This window comes from Mustela nivalis, assembly GCF_964662115.1.
Source record: "Mustela nivalis genome assembly, chromosome: X".
In the NCBI taxonomy this organism is placed as follows: Eukaryota; Metazoa; Chordata; class Mammalia; order Carnivora; family Mustelidae; genus Mustela; species Mustela nivalis.
In genome coordinates, this window is record NC_139040.1 from 115941736 (window position 1) to 115956058 (window position 14323).

Here is a 14323-nt window from a genome sequence, read left to right on the forward strand (position 1 = left end):
CGCGGACTATTGATTTGACTGCTATCCCTGGGCAGAGAGACAGAATTAAGATTTCATCTATTTGCCTTTGTACAGAAATCCTTTCCATCCAATGGGGCATGGAGGAATGACCTACACAAACAGGGACTGCTATGTTTACCTTTCTTTCTCACATATTTGTGTTTTCTCCGTGTGTGTGTGTGTGTGCGCGCGTGCACACATAGACACCACAGCTTCCCCCATGACTACACTGAACCGAAAGAAGCTGGAATAAGGTGATGGAAAATCCCCTTACAGAAATCCCTACTGTCAAACAGCATCTCTTACTGAGTCATTTACTCCTCTAACTGCCTAGAAAATGGCCTCTTCCAGGGAACTAAATGGCATCTCAAGTTGCTTGAGGAATCTAATGCACCTCCTTCTACCAGGCAATCTGTTCTCTTTTCATATGTAGCATTAGGCCTATTATCCTTAATTCCACGCCCACGCAGGCTGTTACCTAGGCAACAACATCCTCAGATCGCAGATTGGTCAACCCCAAATTTCCATCTATCTTTGTGAATCAAATGGGTGGCTAATATGATCAAATATACCAAAATTAACTTTCAAGCAGCTATAAAAAGAAATTTGTAAAAATAGCTAGGGTGTCAGTGGTCAAAAGGAAGGTTGATTTCTACAGGGAGGTGTTAGGCTGTTGTCAAGGCATAAGAAGGTTTCCGCAGAATGGCTTCATCTCCCCAATTAGAAGCTGAGAAGATGCTGGTGGTTTGGGGGATTTTTTTTTTTCTGTTCCTTAGAGGAAACGTGTGTTATTGTATGTTTGGGATCTCCCAGAAGCAGATCCAGAGTCAAAGATCTGGGTTGAGTAGTCTATTTGGGAGGGGATTCCAGGCAGGCAGAAAGGGGAAAGAAGCCAATAATGCATTAATGAGCTGGTTATTGCTATAGGCAATTGGGGCTGTCAAAGAACAAAAAAATTCAACAGAGTCAATTTGAAGATCTAATTGGCTTTATTAAGTGATTCACGGATTGGGCAGCATCCCATCTAGCAAGCACTGAGATGATCTGAGGAGCTGTATAAACTGGGAGATGGGGGTGGGACCAAGGAAGTTACTAGCAAAAGAAAGACTGAGGATAAGACCTCTTCTTTTTTGCAGGGAAAGAAACCTACAGGATTTTTCCCAGGCAGAAGACCTCAGGAGTGCTGCTCAGGAAATTTTAGGCTGACTGATACAAGGTCACATTCCTGGGAGAGGGGAAAATAATAATTGTAAAGACTATAATTACAATTATAGTTGTAAACTATACAAAACAATCAAATCCTTCTCCCAGCACCAATATCTACATGTGAAAAACAAATGTTTCCATGACTTTATGAACTCCCAGGCACTTTCAGTAATTTCTCTAACTTCTCTGTTTCCTCATCCGTAAAATGTGGATAATACTAACACCTAACCCTGGGATTGCTGCAAGGGTTCATCTTTGTGCTATGCTTATGTAATGCCTCAGCACTCACTAAATGGCAGCGGGGAAGAGGGGGCTTGAGCAGGTTTGGAGACTGAGGGTATGGACGCTGCGTAAAGTGATGTATTTAATGAAAAAGTTGGAAAACAACATCCTAGAGGGAGAGAAAGAATGGAATTGGGAATTGAAAGCTTTATATTCCCTAGGGAATTCTGTTTAAAACTCTCAGATAATGATTTATCCTGATGTATTATAATTAGTTGTTTATGGGTCTACATTCCCCACTCGACTCAACTCCTCCATAAACCTCTACTTCCTCAGCTCAACCTATGTGTCGGGCCCTGCTATGGGCACTAGAGTAGTGAATGGCCGGGGTGAGGAGAGACAGACCTAAGTAAAGACATAAACAAATACATGACAGGAAAGTAGTCATGACAGCAGAAGAAAGAAAATGAGGACACAAGAGTGAGGAAGCTCAGGGAAGACTTTGATGATATATTGACATTTGAGCGATAAAGGCAGGCCAGGTTTGGGGACCCAGAGAGGGGGGTCCCACAGGACTAGCCAAGGGTGTCCTTGGCTTCGTGATGGATGGAAATCAAATATGAACCAGCAGGAAATGAAAACAGGGTTTACTGAAGATATATATATAGATATAGATAGATAGATAAAGATATCTATCTATCTATATCTATATATATATATGAGAATGTATGTGTGTGTGTGTGTGTGTGTGTACAGATTACTTAAATAAAACGTAAAAAAAAAGCTCTGGCTTTTACTGAAATATATATATATATATATATATATATATATATATATATGAGTGTGTGGGTGTACAGATTACTTGAATAAAACGTAAAAAAAAAAAACAAAAAACAAAACAAAACAAAAAGTCGGGCTTTTACTCTGAGAAAGGAACCCGTTGAGGGTTTTCAGCAGAGAAGGGACCTGATTGGTAGATTTTAAAAGGCTCACCTTGGTGGTTGTACATAGAACAGATTCGAGCAGAGATGGGAATGACAAAGCGAGAGCAGTTAGGAGGCAAAACACTGTCTTACTTTCCGTATCCCCTGGGCCTAGGATAACTGCAGACTTAAAATTAATATCCGAAAGACAATTCCTCTGCCTGAAAGCTTTCTCCAGATAGGTGCATGGTTTGTCACATAATTTCTTCAGAGAGTTGCAGATAAAATTCAAGATGTCTAGGTAATGTTAATTGTGGATAAACAATGAATAATTTGCCGTATTATCATGAGACATACACTTCAAAAGTATTAGTTGTTTACTGGATATTCAAATTTAACTAGACACCCTGCATTTTTATTGCTAAATCTGGCAACCCCGCTTTAAGGACTTACACAGAGGAAGCTTTCCCTGACTGGCAAACATGAACATGAAGTACTGTCCCTCCAGGATTCTCTAGTTCTTTTAACCCACTTTACTTATTTGCAAACTTCTGATCATTATCTGACATGATATACATGGATTTCCTTCTCACTTGTCTCCCCGACTAGAGGTGAGCACAGAACAGGAACTCTGTTATCATCACTGTGGTATCCACAGAGCATAGAACAGTGTCTAGCATATAGTAGATTCTCAATGGATCCTCATAGAAGAGAAGAGAAAGGCTGGGAAAAAGGAAGAGAGGGAGCAAAGCTAGGAGGGAAGAAAAAATGAATATATGTAGATTAGGAAGAAAAGAATGGATGAAACTATAGCTAAGTTTTCTGGAGGAAAAAGGGGAGGAGTTTAGAAAGTTCAGTTTTGGCTCCCCCCCCCCCACCTCAGGGCACAGGAATTGAAGTTATCTGCTGAAACTGAGGTAGACAGAGTTGGGTAGAAAATTCAATAAGAGAGACAAATGTTTATAAAGTCACAGTGGGTAATCACATCAATAAGTGAAAAGATAAGAAGTGTAGGATCATTTCAATAGATGCAGGAAAAACATTTGACAAAGTACGCCATCCATTCATGATTTAAAAGAAAAACCCCTCAACAAAGTGAGTTTAGAGGGAACATACCTCAACATAATAAAGGCATATATGAAAAACCCACAGCTAACATCACCCTCAGTGGAGCAAAACTTAGAGCATTTCCCTTAAGGTCATGAACAAGACAAGGATGTCCATTCTCACCACTTATTCTTTTTTAAAGATTTATTTTTTTGACACAGAGAGCACAAGCAGGCAGGGGTAGTGGCAGGCAGAGGGAGAAGCAGGCTCCCCACAGAGCAGGGGGAGCCCAATGTGGGACTCGGTCCCAGGACCCCAGGACCCCAGGACCATGACTGGAGCTGAAGGCAGATGCTTAACCAACTGAGCCACCCAGGTGCCTATCACCACCATTATTTAACATAGCATCGGAAGTCCTGGCTTCAGCAATCAGACAACAAAAAGAAGTAAAAGGCATCCAAAATGGCAAGGAAATAGTCAAACTTTCACTATTTGCAAATGACATGACTCTCTAGGGAAAACTTGAAAGACTCAACCATAAAACTGCTAGAACTGATAAGGTCACAGGATACAAAATCAATGTACAGAAATCAGTTGCATTTCTATATGCCAGTAATGAAGCGAGAGAGAGAGAATTAAGAAAATAACCCCATTTACAAGTGCACCTAAAATACTAAGATACAATACTTAGGAATAAACCTAACCAAAGAAGTGAAGGACCTGTACTCTGAAAACTATAAAACTCTGGTGAAAGAAATGGAAGATGACACAAAGAAATGGAAAGACAGGGGCTCCTTGGCATCTCAGTCGGTTAAGCTCAGCGTCTGCCTTGGGCACAGGTCATGATCCCGGGGTCCTGGGATTGAGCACTTCATCAGGCTCCCTCCTCAGCAGGGAGTCCACTTTTCCCTCGCCCTCTGTCCCAGCCCCCTGCTCATGCTCTCTCTCTCTTTCTTGCTTTCTCTCACTCAAATAAAGAAATGATTTTTTAAAGATTTTATTTATTTCTTTATTTGAGAGAGAGTGAGAACATGCATAAGCAGGGAGCGTGGCAAGCAGGGGGAGGGGGAGGAGCAGGCTCCCACTTAGAGGGGAGCCCAGTGTGGGGCTTGACGCCAGGACCCTGGAATCATGACCTGAGACAAAGACAGGCACTCAACTAACTGAGCCACCCAGGCACCCTATAATTAAATAAATCATCTTAAGAAAAAAAAAAGAAATGGAAAGACATTCCACGCTCATGGAACAGAATATTGTTAAAATGTCTATACTACCCAAACCAATCTACACACTTAATGGACTCTCTACCAAAACACCACCAGCATTTTTTCACAGAGCTACAACAAACCATCCTAAAATTGGTGTGGAACCACAAAAGACCCCGAATAGCTGAAGCAGTCTTGAAAAGCAGAGCTGCTGGCATCACAGTTCTGTACTTCAAGCTATATTACAAAGCTGTAGTCATTAAAACAGAGGGTACTGGCACAGAAATAAATGCATAGATCAGGGGAACAAAATAGAAAACCCAGAACTAAAAGCACAATTATAGGGTCAATTAATCTTTGACAAAGCAGGAAAGACTATCCAATGAAAAAGAGCCTCTTCAACAAATGCAATTGGGGAGAATGGACAGCTACATGCAAAAGGATGGACCACCTTCTTATACCATACAAAAAAAAAATAAATTCAAAATGGATTAAGGATCTAAATGTGAAACCTGAAAACATAAAACTCTTAGAAGAGAACACAGGCAGTTTACTTCTCTGACCTTGACATTGGCCATAGGAATGTTTTTAAGACAGGTCTCCTGAGGCAAGCAAAACAAAAGCACAAATATTGGGACCATGTCAAAATAAAAAGCTTCTGCATGGCAAAGGAAACAATCAACAAAACTAAAAGACAACCTATGGAATGGAAAAAGATATTTACAAATGACAGATCCAATAAAGAGTTAGTCTCCAAAATACATTAAGAATTTATGAAACTCAACACCCCAAAAATGAACAATGTAATTAAAAATAGGCAGAAAATATGAACAGACATTTCTCCAAAGAAGATACCCAAACAGCCAACAGACACATGAAAAGATGCTCAACATCACTCAACATTGGGAAATACAAATCAAAACTACAATGATATATCACCACCTCGCACCTGTCAGAATGGTTAAAACCAAAAGGTCAAGAAACAACGGGTGTTGGCAAGGATGTGAAGAAAAAGGAACACTTGTATACTGTTAGTGGGAATGCAAACGGATGCAGCCACTGTGATAAACAGCATGGAGTTCCCTCAAAGAGTTAGAAATAGAACTACCCTACGATCCAACAATTGTACTACTGGGTATTTACCCAAAGAATGTAAGAACACTAATCCAAGGGGATATGTGCACCCTTATGTTTATAGCAGCATTATTTACAATAACCACAACATGGAAGCAGCCCAAGTGTCCATCGACTGATGAATGGATAAAGAAGAAGTAGTGTATATTTATACAATAATATTAGTCAGCCATAAAAAAGAATGAACTCTTGCCATTTGTAACAACATGGATAGAGCTAGAGAGTAAAATGTTAAGCAAAATAAGTCAGTTGGAAAAAGAGAAATACCATATGATTTAACTCATAGGTGGAATTTAAGAAACAAAACAAATGGAGGGGTGAAAAAGAGAGTGAGAGACAAATCAAGAAACAGACTCTTAACTCTAGAGAACACACTGATGGTCACCAGCGGGGAGGTGGGGATGGGGATGAAGGCTTGTTGTGGTGAGCACTGGGTGATGTATGGAAGTTCCGAATCACTAAATTGTACACCCGAAAGTAATACAACACTGAACATTAACTAATTGGAATTTACTTTTTTAAGATTTTTATTTATTTGAGAGAGAGCACAGAGGGAGAGTGAGGGAGAAGCAGGCTCCCCGCTGAGCAGAGAGCCCGATGCGGGGCTCGATCCCAGGACCCTGAGATCATGACCTGAGCCGAAGGCAGTTGCTTAAATTACTGAGCCACCCAGGTGCCCCAACTAACTGGAATTTAAATAAAAACTTAAACAATGAATTGTGGAACACTGAAAAGAAATTTTTAAATAATCTAAAATAAATAAATAAATAGCTTAAAAAAAAAAGAATGTCACAGTGGGGAAATGAGGAAGTGAGTATACAGTGGAAAACATAAAGAACTATTAGAGTATGAAGGCCCTACCTGAGGTTGACAAGCATAATAGTAATGAGGCTCATCTCATTAGGCTCACAATTATCTCCAATGGGGCTCAGAGGCTTGGGATTCGGAGAAAACACACATAAAACAGTTTGGGCAAAGGGTTGAACTTTGAGAAAGTCAAGTGATCAAAGAATTCAGAAACTAACTCATAAGACAAAATAACCTAAGATTCAGGCTGGATTGGAAGAGGAGAGGGTCTTGAGGGAAGTTATTAGACTTGTACCTGAGGAAGGGACTGAATGCAAAATCTTGGTGTGAGGATGTATACAGTTAGGATATTGGAGTCAGAGAGATGAATTTGAGAGTATGACTCACTGGAAGAGATAAAGTGGTATCAAGGGGATTACTTGTTCAGCCTGTGAAGCTGGACTATTGCAGTTTGAAACCCAACCCTGCCACTTACTAACTGTGACTTTGAATAAGTTATTTAATATTTCTGTGCCTCAGTTCCCTCCTCTATAAAATGGGATAATAGTCATATCTCATAAATTATGTTAGAGTAATCGAATTACTATATATAAAGTACTTAGAATAGTCCATAGTAGGTAGTATTAGCTATTATAATTCTGTATGTGAGTTTTCACCATATAACAGAGATGAAAGTGATTGTAATACAGGAGGTCCACAGTGCCAGGTGGGTTTCCTTTTTAAACAAAAGGCAAAAATAACTCCAAGAAAAATTAAGAGGAAGAAAACGTAGAAATAAAACAGACATATGGAAAACAACCTGAAAACATCATAACTGAACTGATCAATTCAAGACTTAGTTCTTTGAATAAAAGTGTTGGCGTGGATATGGAAAAAAGAGAGTGCCTGTGCATTGTTGGTGGGGCTGTAAGTTGGTACAGCCACTCCGGAAAACAATATGGAGGCTCCTCAAAAAATTAAAAATAGAACTAACATATGACCCAGTAATCTCATTTCACGGATATATATCTAAAGGAAATGAAACCCCTATCTTAAAGAGATAATCTGTATCCCTTGTTCACTGCAGCATTATTTGCAATAGCCAAGACATGGAAACAAAGTCAATGTCCATTAACAGATGAATAGATTAAAAAATGTGATACACACACACACACACACACAGCCTCTAAAGAGCAAACGGTTGTACTTAGCAGTTTTTCCATGCTGAGGACATTAGGAGCTTGGGACCAACCACAGTAGAGGAGCCTCCCAGAATACCTCAGATTCTCACTTGGAACTGGGCAAGGGCTAGTCCATCCCCTAGGAGCATGAAACAAACAACTGGTAGACAGACACCAGAGAAAACACAACCCAACCTTGAGTCCATTTCCCTGATGGAAGGGAACTAATATCTCCCTCCATTTGTCTAGAAGAAGAAAGATGAAACCTCTCTGGGGAAAAATCACATCATCCTACACCTCTAAAACTTTTTAGACACAACATCTGACATGGAATTGAATACTACCAGAAGTAAAGAGTTCCCAAGCCAAGGGGAAAAGAGATACTACTCATAGACCCCCACAAATGATCTGGATTTTAGACTTAGCAAGAACTTTGAAATACCTAAGATTAATATTTTCAATAAAAACAGCAGAAAAGAGGGCAAATGGATGAAAAGATGGGAAATATCCTCAGAGAAATAGTATCTATAAAAAAGCAATCAAATTGAAATTCTAGAACCAAAAAACCACAATATTTGAAATTAAGAACTAAATAGTTATATTTAGCAAGAGGTAAGACATAACAAAAAATAAAATTCATAAATCAGAAGACAGGTTAATAAAAAAAAATATATATATATACAGACTGAAGCACAGAAAGAAGGGAACAGTGAAATATCTAAAACACAGTTGCAGATAAAAGGAAAGATAGAACATGGCAGAAACGATATGTGAAAAGATAATAAATAGTGTAAGAATTTTCTCAATAGATGAAAAGCACCAGCCCACAGATTCGAGAAGCTTAGCATACTCCAGGCAAGATGAACTCAAAGAAAACCAAAGCTAGGCATCCCAGAGTAAAACTTGTAAAAAGCAAAGATAAAGAGAGAACTTTAAAGCAGCAGTGAAAAGATACACGGAGGGAAAACACTACGATCTCTAAAGTGATAGAAGGCGGAAGGCACGGAAATGAAAATAAGTGCCAACCTAGAATTCGATATGCTGTAAAATACTCCTCAACCATGTAAGTGAAATAAAGATGTCTCATGGCAAAAACTGAGAGAATTCATCACCAGCAGGCCTACAATACAAGAAATAGTAAAAACAGTTTCTCAGGGAGGAAGAAAATCATCTCAGAGGGAAACATGGAAATACAGGAAAGAATGCAGAACAATGACAAGGTAAATATAAAGGTAACGCTGAGTACTGAATACATAAAATATTTTTAAAAGTCTTGTGTTTAAGATCTATGTAGAAATTGCATGACAGTATCACAAAAGGCAGAAAGGGAAGAAATAAAGTTCAACTCTACTAAGATCTAGTAGGAAAGTAAAACTTCCATCATTTATAGTAAAATGACAAGTTAAGGAAGCAGGCCATAATCCTTAAGGTAACCATTAAATGAACAGTAAAAAGGTATGTAACTAACAAGCTAACTGAGGTGGGACATTGAGTTAAAAACCAAATACTGATTATCCAAGGGAAGGTAAGGAAAGAAAAAGGATCACAAAACAGGTAGGTCAGTTAGAAAACAAAGTAATTTGGAAGAATAGAAACTCAAATATACCAGTAATTGAATTAAATGCGATATGTCTTAGTGAATTAAAAAAATCAAATCCCAAGTATATAGTGCCTATAAGAGAAACATCTTGAATGTAAAAACACAAAAATGTTGAAATAAAATTATGTAAAAAAGATAACATCATGTAAACAATAACCAAGAGAAAGTTAGCATGGCTGTGCTAATAAGCAGAAAAAGTGCTAGAGAAAACACACTGATGGTTACCAAAGGGGACGTGGGTGAGATGGGGGCAAATAGGAGATGGAGATTACAGGTACACTTATTTTGATGAACCTTGAGTAATGTACAGAATTGTTGAATCGCTATATTGTATATACACCTGAAACTAATATAACACTGTAGGTTAACTACACTGGAATTAAAGTTAAACATAATTTATGACCTAAAAAGAAAAAAAAGAAAGAGTCAATTCTAAGGCAAAAATATGATAAGTCAAGAGCAATAAAAACCTAAAAACATAGCTTGAAAATATGTAAAGTAAAAGCTGACAGAACTAAAAGGAGAAACAGATCCATAGCTACAGTTTTTAAAAGACTTTATTTATTCATTTATTTATTTGTTTTAGAGGGAGAGAGAAAGTGAGTGAGCTGTGGGGGAGGGGGAGAAGAAAGGAGAAACCCAAGCAGACTCCATGCTGAGTGTGGAGCCCAACCAAGGCCCAATTCTACAATCCCACAACCCCAGGATCACAATGTGATCACGACCCAAGCCAAAAATCAAGAGTCAGAGGTTCCGTGGACTGAGCCACCTATGTGCCCAGATCCATAGTCACATAAAGAGGATTAAATTTAATTAGCCATTCATGTAATTGGAAAATTAAACCTTCAAAAGTATTATCTCACTTTAAAGCTTTTTCCCAAACTATTCCTTTTCTTTTACTTCACATATGTATCATTCATATCCTGCCCTTTTTAATGGCTGTATGTCAGATGCTATTTTATTTTTTAATGCTTACTATTTTAAACTAAAAAATTAAATAATATAAATGTATTTAACAGGGGCACCTGGGTGGCTCACTCCATTAGGCCTCTGCCTTCGGCTTGGGTCATGATCCCAGAGTCCTGGAATCCAGCCCTACGTCGAGCTCTCTGCTCAGCGGGGCGCCTGCTTCTCCCTCTGCCTGCAGCTCCCCCTGCTTATGCTGTCTCTCTCTCAAATGAATTGATAAAAATCTATAAAAAAATATGTATTTAACAGTCATGGTAAACACAAAAAACATGGTGCAATCAACTCAAATCAAATGGTAGAGTGGGGTAAGAAAGAAGGATACTAATTGTATCATTTCTCAAAATAAAAAATCAGTAGATACTTTCTAAAAAATAGAGACAAAATAGATGAATATAGGGGAAGGGAAGAAAAAGTAAAATAAGTTAAAAACAGAGAGGGAAACAAACCATAAGGGACTCTTAACTCTGGGGAATAAACTGAAGGTTGCTGGAGGGAAGGTGGGTGGAGGGGATGGGGTAACTGGGTGATGGGCATAATGAGGGCACATGATGGAATGAGCACTGGGTGTTGTATGCAACTGATGAATTCGTCCATTCTACCCCTGAACCTAATAATACACTAAATGGCAACTAACTGAATTTAAATTTAAAAAAATAGAAAAATTAATATATAAAGTTATCATTATAAAGCTTACTACCATGTCAAATATATGTATATTTCTAATTATCAGAATAGACTCACAAAAAAATAAGAAATAAAACTAACCAAGCCAAAAAGGACATTTTAAAGATATAACACCAAGCAACTGTAACCAAAAGAAAAAAAAGAAAAAGGTGAGTGGACTTTTGCTTCCACTAATGACAAATTAGGTCACTGTGATAAACTCTCCCACCAAAAACCACTAGAAAAGTATGACAAAATATTTTTTTACTCTGCCTAAGGACCTCACAATATTAATAGGATAGGGAAGCACTACCTGGACAAGATCCAGGGGAGAACAGATGCCCTGAGAAATGAACCCTTCTTTAGAATCTCTACTCCTGAAAGTATTACATAGTCCAGGAAGGGATGGCTGACAGGCTAAGGAATAGTTCAATCAATGTGGTGGCACTAAAGGAACAGACAGTGGTGTCTCGGAGCCACCAAAGAATCCAGGGGCGGGGAGTCCTGGTCAACCTTCCTCACTTTGGATCAGATCTCCAAAGGTCTGCGCCCTAAAAATCAGCATGCACTGAAAGTACATAGATGGGGCACCTGGGTGGCTCAGTGGGTTAAGCCGCTGCCTTTGGCTCAGGTCATGATCTCAGGGTCCTGGGATCGAGTCCCGCATCGGGCTCTCTGCTCAGCAGGGGGCCTGCTCCCCTTCCTCTCTCTCTGCCTGCCTCTCTGCCTACTTGTGACCTCTCTCTGTCAAATAAATAAATAAAATCTTAAAAAAAAAAAAAGAAAATACATAGATGAGTGCAGGAACTGCGGGCCATCTTCAAGTCCTTCCCATCCCTGAAACTGGACAGAGGTGATCAAGAATGCTCATGCCTCTAGGCCTCTATTAGAAGCAAATGGGAATCCTCTCTGCAGGAAAAGAGCATAATCTTGGGCCTCAAATTATTTCTACAAACCATTTTTCTAATACAATGTCCAACATGCAAACAAAAGCAGATAGGCTGGAGATATGACAACATGAATTAAGACCAGCGGGGGGCGGAAAATAGAAATGCAAGGGAGGATATTGGAGTTACCAGACAAATGCTTTAAAATAAATGCACTCACCGAATTCAAGAGATAAAAAGCAATTTTGAGAATTGTAGCACAGAAATGGAAACTATACGAAATGATCAAAGTCCTTCTCCCAGCACCAAAAAGCTACATGTCAAGTAAAAAAACATAAAATCTATAACACAAGTGGGGTTTTTTTTGTAGCATTAGTCCATGAAAATTATATATTCACTTCTTTACCAGGCATAGAGTGAGCTTGTTTTCTGTCTAAGCCACAATTAGGTACTGAGGGAGATAGGCAGATAAATAAAACATGGTACTCTGCTATCAAGGACTTTATAGCTTACAGCCATATTTATCGCACATTATTCTTTAAAAACAAAAAACAAAAGCACTGATTGGTGATGCCCTAAGGTTCCCTCTAGGTTGTTTTTGAAAGGGGAAGGAAAAGGAATATGGTTTGATGTTCAAATGGCTTGGTCCTAAATCTATTCCCTGTGGAAGCTGCTAAAGTTGAATAGATGTAAAGGCATCACTGCTGTGGGATGTGTACAAGGGCTGGTCACCTTAATCTAAAATGTTGAGAAAAGAGCCACAATCATTCATGCCCCAGAGCACAATGGCTTCAGTGTAAGTACTATGATCACACAGGCCTTCAGGTCAGTCCATTCCTCAGCCCACATATGAAGCACAGAAAACTTGGTCCCATTTATGTTTGAAACTGTATTGATTTGGGGGCTGTTGAAAGCAATATATTGCTTTTCAATTTCTTTAAAACAGGAATCTGTTTGGGCCTTCTGGAGAAAATAACCTGTTCTCGTTGCTGAGCAGATGCTTGAATTAAAGCATAAGTTACTTAACTTCCATGATAAATATCTCTCATAGCAAATATGGCCTTGAAAAGTTTCCACTTGGCATCTAGGAGGGAACAAAGTCATTTCTTAGAAGCATAAACTTCTTTAAGGCTGATTCATGAACAAAGGGAATCAAAGCTGGTCTGTTCAAAGAAAACACATCCTACGAATCCCCTTTATTAAAGCATTGTAAAAATGTGGAAAATCAATGTTTTCTTATTTCCCTCTCCTAATCTATGTTCCCATAGAGCAGGTAGGCCAGGGTCTGACTCAGGTAACCTCTCCCAGGTGGCCAGGCAGTTCCTGCGTGGGTGATGAGAGAGGCATTACACTTCCAGAGTGAATCTGTAACCATAGCCTTTAAACTTCTGCAAGTTTAGAACAGTTCCCTGTTCTAACAGTGCATGCAAAGTAAAGCCAAAAAGTTACCTAAGATGAGAACAAAACAATGGATTGTCCTAAAAGAAAAGACATATCCAGGCAATGAATCAGAGGTTCTGTGCCTGGATTGGCCACGAGATTTTCTCCCCACTTCTCTACCTTCAGTTAAAGAATCCCAATCCTAGCTAGCATCAACTCCCTTAAACTGAAGGAAATTTGTTCCAGCCAAACTCAATGGCTCAGGGTACTGTTTGCAAGGTCTTTACATTCTGATGTAAGGTGATGGTGACAAGGAATGTTAGGTGGGCCGGACCTAGTACACATTGCTCTCCTTAACTATATGTTGGGGGAGGGGGTTTCGATTCAGGATCTGTAAAGATTTTTACAATTAAGCATTGAATTCAAAGCACAGGATAAAGTCAGTTTGGTTCATAGTTAATTTAATCATATTCTATAAAGAAAACAACTATAGATACTGGGCATGCACATTCATAGAAAGTTGTAAAGGATTCTGATTTAACTACCCATCCTTTCTCACTAGGAAATGGATAAAAACATTGATTAAGGATAATCATATTTTCCATTGACTCAAAATGGATGAAGGACCTCAATGTGAGAAAGGAATCCATCAAAATCCTTGAGGAGAACACAGGCAGCAACCTCTTCGACCTCAGTCGCAGCAACTTCTTCCTAGGAACATCGCCAAAGGCAAGGGAAGCAAGGGCAAAAATGAACTATTGGGATTTCATCAAGATCAAAAGCTTTTGCACAGCAAAGGAAACAGTTAACAAAATCAAAAGACAACCGACAGAATGGGAGAAGATATTTGCAAATGACATATCAGATAAAGGGCTAGTATCCAAAATCTATAAAGAACTAATCAAACTCAACACCCAAAGAACAAATAATCCAATCATGAAATGGGCAGAAGACATGAACAGACATTTCTGCAAAGAAGACATCCAGATGGCCAACAGACACATGAAAAAGTGCTCCATATCACTTGGCATCAGGGAAATACAATTTAAAACCACAATGAGATATCACCTTACACCAGTCAGAATGGCTAAAATGAACAAGTCAGGAAATGACAGATGCT